Source organism: Pogona vitticeps, chromosome 5 (genome assembly GCF_051106095.1).
Source record: "Pogona vitticeps strain Pit_001003342236 chromosome 5, PviZW2.1, whole genome shotgun sequence".
Lineage (NCBI taxonomy): Eukaryota > Metazoa > Chordata > Lepidosauria > Squamata > Agamidae > Pogona > Pogona vitticeps.
In genome coordinates this window covers 35,569,042-35,578,460 of record NC_135787.1, presented here as the reverse complement: position 1 = coordinate 35,578,460, position 9,419 = coordinate 35,569,042, and the positions used below count along the sequence as shown (strand labels likewise).

The following is a 9,419-nucleotide window of genomic DNA, read 5'->3' as shown; positions in this document are numbered from 1 at the left end:
GTGGCAAAGTGGGGCTTTCAGAGGTTCATTTTCACTGCTGAAAAAGCCCCAGGAGGCTTCTGAAAGTGGCATGAGGGGGGCTCTGGGGGGGCAGGGGGTAGTGGGCCTGCCCCTGCCACACCCCCACCCACCCCCACCCTGGCAAAGCGTCAGTTTCAGAAGCCTCCTGGGGCTTTTTCAGCAGTGAAAATGCACCTCTGAAAGCCCCACTTTGCCGTGGGGGGGCACGAAGGGGCGCTGGGGGTGGTGGGCCTGCCCCTGCCACACCCTCACCCAACACCACCCACCCCACCCTGACAAAGTGCAGGTTTCAGAGGCTTCCCCAGTGCATTTCCACTGCCTGTTTACCTGCTGGGCAAGCCTGGGGAAGCTTCTAAGACCAGCGCCGATCAGCTGTGAGGTGGGGAGGAGGAGGGGCTGGAGTGGAGAAGATGGCAAAACGGCCACCCGCTGTGTTTTCACCCCGATTCCTCACTTACCGGGCAGCGAAAATGGTGGCCGTATGGAGGACTTTTGCATAAAGGTGAGTTTTTTGCCCATAGGAATGCATTAAATAGGTTTTAATGCATTCCTATGGGCTTTTTTATTTTGCATAGTGACGAATCCCTATAGTGATGATTTTGGCTGCACGGATTATTGACGCTATGCGAGGCACCACTGTATCTAGTTAGGACTGGTGTTTAGGCTTTTCTGGAATGTAATAAAAGTTTCTTGTTTCTTTCCAACAGTTTCTCCTGTTGTGAGACTTGAGTTTGCACATGTCTGCACAGTATATACTCTGATACAGACAGAGACACTTTAATATTTACCTTTCCTCCCACCTTGTAAACATTTACAACAGATGCTTCCCTCAAAACACTGAAGAGAAGTTGGTGTATAATGAATAAACTGGGTAGAACAAACCTTTTTGGCTGTTTTTAAACATCCTCAAGTTGCTTCCAAGTTGCTTCTATGTCCACCCAATAAAGTCTCCAAAGCATGTGAGATATTCTAGGAATGATTTACTAGTAACTGCCCCCAATACTGTGACTTACCATGGCCAAACAGAGATTTCAGTCTGGGTCTCATGAGTCATGAGGCCAACAGTCTATCAATTACACCACACTGTCTTTACCCCATCTTTTTTACTGTTTCTCAACAATTCCACTGTCTAAAAGAATGTCTTTCTAACTATAGACAAAATCCTAAATTATTTTCAAGTTTTCTTTGTTCAGGTAATGCCCCTGAACATGTTTAATAAATTAATAAAATAATTGGAATAAAACCTCAGTTTTTAGTCCATTCCAGCTTCCTCTACACAGGCAACTCTCCCTCTTTTTCTTTCAAGTAAATTTGCAAATAAAGCAGAAGTAGATGTATTGGCCATTAAAAGAACAAAACAAAAAAACAGAGATCCTTGTTAAGGCAGTATCTTTCTTACACCATCTCAGGGGTCAAAACAAATGCATGAACTTTCAAGATCACAAGATCTCTCCATCAGGGAAAATATTGAAAAGAAGGAGGACAGGGAAATTGGCCTGATATTAAGATCATGGAGTCTGCATGGACAGAGTCTTCTAATGAAGTTAGGGAGCAGGGTGGAGGAGTCTCTTCTCAAGTTATATGTATCCATATAGAAAGGCAATCTACTCAATCCCTTGCACATTGTACTGCTGCTAAACTAACTTCACAGATGTGAATTTTTCTGAAGGAAAAGTGCACCAGGAAACTGGATAGCAACACTGGATTACCTTACAAGGCTGTCATGTGGGTATCTTGGGAGGCATCTACCTGCCAGAAGACCCATGAAAATATTCCTATCAATGCCATTACTTAGTGCCTACTTTAAAGGAAGAACTATTCATCCAGCTGAAATCAGAATTCCCACACTGCATCTGGTTTTGCCTTTGTACTGATTTCCCAGTAATATATTTTCTGCTAGGGAGGGAGATTTAATAGGTCCTAGGAATCTGATAAATTTTCAGAATTGTGGGTCTCCACTTCTACGCCTTGGTTCTTTCTATGAATTCTGTGTTTATGTTGTCATCAACAGAGCAATAGATATGGGCAAGGAATGAAATTCAATCTTAGGGATGGCTGAAATTTTGGTTCTGTTTTATCAGAATTTACCAAATTTGCATTATCTGTGTGCAGCAGAAAGCATATTTAACACATTTCCCCATCTCTTAGGGATGGGTGCCAAGTTTGTTATAGCTGGGTTTTGAGCAAAATTTATCCAAAAAAAAAAAAAAAGAAGAAAGAAAGAAAAAGAAAAGAAAGAAAGAAAAAGAATTTTCCAGTAAGTTTAGCACATGAATAAACTTTACCATTCTTATAATTTCTGTTGACACAGGCTGTCCCTACATGACAATAGAGCCCATTAAGAAGTCTGCAACGTCCACCCAAGATCTTACCTCCTGAGACTGAGAAGCACATTTTTAATGTTCTCCACAGTTCCTGTGAAGCTGTCTTGAAGCAAAGTGAGTGTATCTTCTCTTCATTAAAAAAAAAAAAACCGCACAAACACATGGCAGAGGAAGCAGAAAAGGACAGACTGATTGATCAAAAATCTTCTTTGACAGCTCAGACAACAAAGCAACAGGTATTACATGTCCAGGAATATTGGAAAAGTCTCTCTCAAAAAAATACACAGATTTGTCTAAACCCACAAGGGGGGGGGAGGAAGTATGTTACTATCTCATGATTTAAAGATTTCTTTTTCTTTTCATTGCTTTGTTTAACATGAGAGAATAAAAGAAATGAAAAAAATACATCTTTCCTACAGCTCTTCGCATTCCTACACAGGTTGACATACGGTTTCAAGGTGAATACATACTGAATGGCGCTAGAGGATATAACATTGAAAACTGCAGATATTCTCCTAATCCAGCTGGATCAACCAAAACCACTTCTGTAACTGGAGTTTTAAGTCAGCATCTTGAGTTCTCTGGGTGGTAACTTTGTTTTCAACTATACATGTATTCTTACAAGTTGTTGAATTTAATATTCTATTTGTGTTCTTCATTCTGCTGCTTCTATTACAGGTACCTTCACCAGCATTACTTCTAATGACTTTCTCTTCTTTTCATCAATAAAAAGATGTGCTCCAGAGCGACAGTCAGATCATCTGCTGGAAACCAATTCAAGGTTGATAAGACAATACAAAAGAGAAAGGAAATTTATTCCAGACCAGTGCCTGCCACATCTGTTCATGGGGTAGGGGAATAAAGATTTCTGTCCGCCTTCCATTGGAGAAAGATAAAGTATTTTCTTTCACTTGCTTGAACTAAGACAGCCATATTACCATAAGCCATAACTAGTTCATTCCTCTATAATAGCTATACCAAAATGCATGAAAAACTGTGGCGAAGGATAATGCAAGCAGTTTGATGGGTAGAATGAAATAGGGTCACTGATAAGTGAGCTTATCCTCCAATAATTGATTTTATGGTCATGCTTGTCCACTATGAATATCATTCCCCATCTCAGCCCAAGATAAAGGTATATATTTGTGGTGGAGCATTTGATATGAGAAGCTTTGGCAAAAATCACACTGTAGTGACATTCAGAGAGCATGCAAAAGTAATGGTTCTTCTGTTTCTTCGGACAGGAAGGATATTGAATATTCTCTTTGAATATTCTCCCTGAATATTTACCACATATATGGCATTTCAATAATTTCTACCTAACAAGAATGATAAATGATGAAAGATGAAGGAACAAATTCCTAATAAGTTGGACAATTCCTTCTTTTAAGAACTCATTATCTGGAATTCTTTGCACTGCTCATTATCTTGAGTTACATTTGGATGTAATTTTAAAGTATGGGTCAGTCTCAGCATGGAAGTGAGAGGTGGACCATAAAGATGACTGAACACCGAAGAATTGATGCTTTGGACTTGTGGTGTTGGAGGAGACTCTTGAGAGTCCCCTGGACTTCAAGGAGACCAAACGTATCCGTTCTGAAGGAAATCAACCCTGAGTGCTCGCTGGAAGGACAGAACCTGAAGCTGAGGCTCCAATACTTTGGCAATTTCATGAGAAGAGAAGACTCCCTGGAAAAGCCCCTGATGTTGGGAAAGTGTGAGGACAAGAGGAGAAGGGGATGACAGAGGACAAGATGGTTGGACAGTGTCATCGAAGCTACCAACATGAATTTGACCCAAACTTCAGGAGGCAGTGGAAGACAGGAGGGCCTGGCATGTTCTGGTTCATGGGGTCATGAAGAGTTGGACATGACTTAACGACTAAAGAACAACAACAGTCTTAGCATGGACTTCCAGCTCCTGTGCTGTCATCCAAGGAAAGTACTAGAAGATTTATTTTGTATGTTTAACTGGCCACCTTTTATAGTTATGTCTAAATCCACAGAAATGGTGGCTAGGCTTTAACTCTATCATATTAAAATAATTCCACTTCAAATTGTGGTTTACAATCCTAATTTGTTTTCATAAAGTATAGTTTTGTATAATTGTACAGTTCTATAAATGATTGTCCAGGTCTAAGCTCAATTTGACACAATAACCCATTTATACCTGAAAATGGAAGGCAGAATTTCTGATTTCTCCCTAGCCATGCCAGAGTAGAACAGAGAAAAGGAGAGTATAATGCTAATGCATGTGCTAAACTATAACTTAGTGATATGTCTGTGCTAGATTAATAAGTCTTCTTTTTGGTAAGTCATCAAGAAAAAGACAAAACCATGTTAAGGGGAATGAAGTGGTATAACAATCAACATGGAGTGGCTGGACAACATAATGCAACAATATGAACTACTAGACATATCCTAAATTGGTTGTGCTCCCAGGAGGAACCAGCAAATACTCCACAAATTGACTTTCACTTAATGAGACAGGGATGATAGGTAGAGACAACCCTCACTTTAAATAAAATGTTTAAGTTTTCTTTAAAACAGTATCTGTTTGACTCTCAAATGTGCTAGTCTGCTATTTTGAAACATATTGGAATCTATCACCAAAATCTGCTTGGTACCTGTGTACCAATTCATGGAATCCAGTTTCCTAGGGACTGTCATAGAGAGTGACTATATAGGCATTTAGCCGCCCTGAGTAGACGTTGTCTAGAGGGGCGGGATAAAAATCAAACAAACAAACAAACAAACAAATAAACAAATAAATTTACTGTAGCTCACTGTTTGGTTCATGCTGGGGTGGGATGGTTCTCTCCTAAACTTGGTGGGCAGACAAGCCAGCCTGCCCTACCCACACCTTTCTGATCTTTGTCAGAGGCTTTTACTTTTCTGGTGTAGTTAGGATCACTCTAGTTTGGTTTGTTTCTAGCACATTCAGTAACTGAAAATGAACCAAACTGAATCTTTCTCTTTGAATTTATTATATCATAAAGAAGCTTTTTTCCACTTCCCAGTTCCTTGGGAAGTGGGGAAAATGTTTCTACGTTATTCAAGCAAAACAGATGCATTGCATCACTTAAAAAAATCAATCAAAAACATCTTCCCAGAAGTGAAAGGAGGGGGCAATGAAGGTGATTTTTGTTTGTTTTTCTCTTAAAAGTCTTGTCAATATCCTGCCAACAGCTGAATACAGCAGGTTCTTGACTAGACTTTCAAGAGAGAAAGAACAGGGATTCCTTTTCTGGTTGTATTTTTATGTGGCTTTCATTTCATTTTTTCCAGAATATACATAGCAGAACAGAATGGGCTTGGCTAGTCGATTCAAGAGTCATACACAAAAGTGGCTGTTTAAATCAGGCTTGTCCAACCCGCGGCCCAAGGGCCGCATGCGGCCCAAGTCAGCTCATAATGCGGCCCAGTGCAATTTTTTATTTTTAAAGAAATTTCAAAGTTTCAAGTTACACTGCCAGCGCTTGCGGCCGGAATGTGGCCGGGGCATGTCACAACAGTAGAGGGGGAGAAAGAGAAGGAAGGAAGGAGTGGGAGGGGAGGGGACACGGGGGCTGTGTGACTGCATTGCACCATCCCTGTCAATAGGTGGACCCCCTCCTGGCCCCATAAAGCCGCCGGAGTTGAAGCTGGCAGCCTCTGCTGTCTTGAGATTGCAGCTGTCGGTAAGCGCGCTTGGAGCGGGGCTGCGGAGGACAGCTAGGGCTGCCCCCCATGCAGCCCAAACCAAATGTATGTGTGGCCCAAACCAAATTTTCATCTTCTAATGTGGCCCAGGGAAGGTGAAAGGTTGGACACCCCTGGTTTAAATGGAAGTTTGGGGGTGGGTTATACCTTTTTTTGATCACTAAAAGTGACAAATAAAGGCTAGCTATATTGATCCTTCTCAGGTTGAGCACCACAAAGCTATGCATGGTGCAGAAGAAAACAGAAAAAGCTCAAAAAATCTTGGCCAGGCTTCACTGCTTAAATCAAGTTTCAATTTGGGGACTATAGTCTCAGGTCAGAGGTAAAATTTCAGAATAAATTTCTGGTAATCTGAATTTGAATGTCCCTTTGAAGTTTCTTAGACAGAAGAGTTGCCATCATCCAGCATCCCCAATCCTCCTTTGCCCTAATTTTGACAATACAATTCCTATATGAACTAGAGACAGAGGCACACAAAGTTTGGCAAACCCCTTACAAGAAGACCTGGAATAAAAGTTGGTCTACCACTTTGTAAGCAAAATTGATAGTATGACCTAGTGACTGGAGGGAGAGGTTGTGCTCAGCTTGCAATTCTGTTTGGGCAGTGTTAAGATCTCCATGTTTATGTTTAGATTGTGCTGTGGTCATAAATTGAGTTTATCTTCCATATGTCATGATTTTTTAAAAAAAAGAAAAAAAAGCCATGTGGTCATTGTATACAATTTAAAGTCAAGAGTAGGTGGTACTTTTATTAGACTACTAAAAAAAGCAAAACCAATGATTAGAGTGGAAAGAAAAATCACAAACAAATGCTAAAAAAATCACAAACAAATGCTAGCTTTCCACTTGGTCATTTATCTGTTTGTCTAGCATCTGTTTTGGCTTTTTAAGCAGCCTAATAAAGGTATCACGCAACCCTGCCTTTGAATTGTGTACCAAAACCACACAGCTTTCTTCTTCTTTTTTGTTGAATTATAAATGAAAAGTGTTACCCAAAGAGATCCCCGGGGCTGTATACACACAACATTTTCTGACAGGAGTTATACTGTAGTTATACAGAACAACAGCAGTTACACACAAGTGATATTGATTCTTGGGCAAGAAATTTACAAGACCAAAAACAGAAACAATCCCTTTTAACAGCAATAAATTATATGGTGCATGAGAAAGCCTTTCCAGTTCTATAGCATTAGTGAGATGGGAATCACATTGGTGGATTTTGTTTCTATAACAAGAATGAACTGCTGAATAGCTCAGTGGTTTGGGTATCTGGCTGTGGAACCAGAGGCTGGAAGTTCAATTCCCCACTGATCATTATATATCATATTATATCACAATTAGGCTATTGGATATGATTCTTCCTCTACTATGGTTAACATTATGGTTCTTGTATCACAAGACACAAAATAGTAGTTCTGTGTTGAATATTCACATAACCGGAGCAACCCTCCACAAATTCTACGTTTTCTGTCTGGCATATTATCACTTTAAAAGTTTTTAATCAAAGAAACTCAGTGATTTGAGCAGAGGAAATGGAAATAAATAAATATAAATATAAGTATAAATATAAATATATAAAAGTGGACAATAAAGCCCATTATCTCCCTTCAGTACTTCAACCACTGAGGCATTAGGGAAAATTCAGTGTGAGATCAGTGCATGCTATATATCTCTTTACAGCTGTTGTGTTTTGTGTAGGTGTGGAGTGAAGTGTAAGACCTGAGTCGTTGCTGCTAGCCAGGATTCATATTCTTTAATTTTCTTTTTCTTTTCCTCTTTCTCATCCAGCTAAGTTAGTTTATTAAACAATGTACTAGTAAGAATTTGTGTAAAAGAGAGATTATGGATGAATAACTCAGCTCCTCTTGTATGGGCTACGTTTGGTTAGTTCAGAATTAGTGTACTAAGGTCTGTCCCCCACTGCCTATTTGCTAGTGTGCAATTGTAAGAGAGGTGCCTGTGGAGAATATTAAAGTCTTCCTGTCCAACTGATGGTGATGTGTAGCACACACACACACACACACACACACACACACACACACACACACACGCACGCACGCACGCACGCACGCACGCACGCACACACACACACACACACGCACCAACACCAACTCATGGCCATTTGCATTTCATGCACATCCAGAACCATACAGATGCCAACATGGACCAGGACAGCAATTCAATTGCTAGGTCACCAAAAGAGCATAAGTCTTCCTCTTTTTTTTCTGTCATGAAAAGTATTGCAGACCTGTAAATGTACACATGCCCTTTCCATGTTCATCTGAGAGGTGGAAAATAGGTGAGTGTTTTTTTAAAAAATCCTTGACGGAATAAAATTCTCACACATCGCTAGGAAAACACAGTGTGTGATAAAAACAGGATAGCTTGATCCCTGAGGTCCTTCTCTTGCTCAATTCCAACTGACGTCAACTAATAGGGCTGGTGGAGGAAAGGTGTTTTGAAGACTGAGCCAAGGAGTGCATTGATCTGTGAGCTAAACATCTAAAAACAAACATTAGAGTCAATTGTAGCTCCTGCTTGTCCCTCTGGATGAAAAGAACCCATAAACAATGAGAATCAAAAGAAATACATTGTTTTTGCTACAAAGTGCAAATGGATTGAGTAGCATGTGCACAATCTCTCAGTTGGGATATTTTTGCATGTTTGAATGTACTGCTTATGCCTATTAAAAAGAATAATGCCCACCCAGGTTGAAGGTGTGAAGCACTGAAGTTTCACACTAAGGCTGCACACTGCCTTCCCATGGGCAAAGTGTGGAAGGTGGCTGAAGTGGCATATTTAATACACTGTTGGTGTTTACATAAAGTCTACATAACATACCATGGCTAATTGCAACTAATTGACAAAGTACTGGGGTATCTCTTGTTTGCAGTATCAGACTGAGTATGTGACTAAGATACCTCCCAGCAGCTTGTCAATTAACTATGACACATTACACAAACCTTACATAAAGCCAACAGGACTCTGGACATTAAGTTTTTTCGCCAGTTATTAACATGTGAAAATTTCCATTTTCTGTTGCATTGTTATAAATTTTTGACTGTAGGAGGTAAGTGGATATCTTTTTCCATTTTCCCACCAAATATAGAGCACTTCAAACTAGTCTTGTTATCAGGGATGATTTATGACCCAAGGGAATGTGTCATATCTATGGGAATGTGTCATATCTATCTCTAATCCATTTCAGTTCCTAGTGTTCACCCACGTGTCTGTTTTGTTTTGGTTTTTTTCCTGCAGCTTTCCTCAACAACAATGAAAAATGTGCATGAATATTCACACTTAAATATTCCTTGAACTTATGTTTAATTTTTAAAACACATTTTCTCCTGAAAAACATGTTTTAAATTTATTT

General features: G+C 39.9%; 1 long non-coding RNA gene across 1 annotated transcript; it reads left to right on the top strand.

The window, feature by feature from the left end:
• Window positions 1-585: 585 nt before the first annotated feature.
• LOC144583241 (uncharacterized) lies at window positions 586-5,904 on the top strand. Its single transcript, XR_013536937.1, has 2 exons — window positions 586-2,459; window positions 2,785-5,904. It is a non-coding gene; the product is annotated as an uncharacterized LOC144583241 (long non-coding RNA).
• The last annotated feature ends 3,515 nt before the right edge of the window (window positions 5,905-9,419 follow it).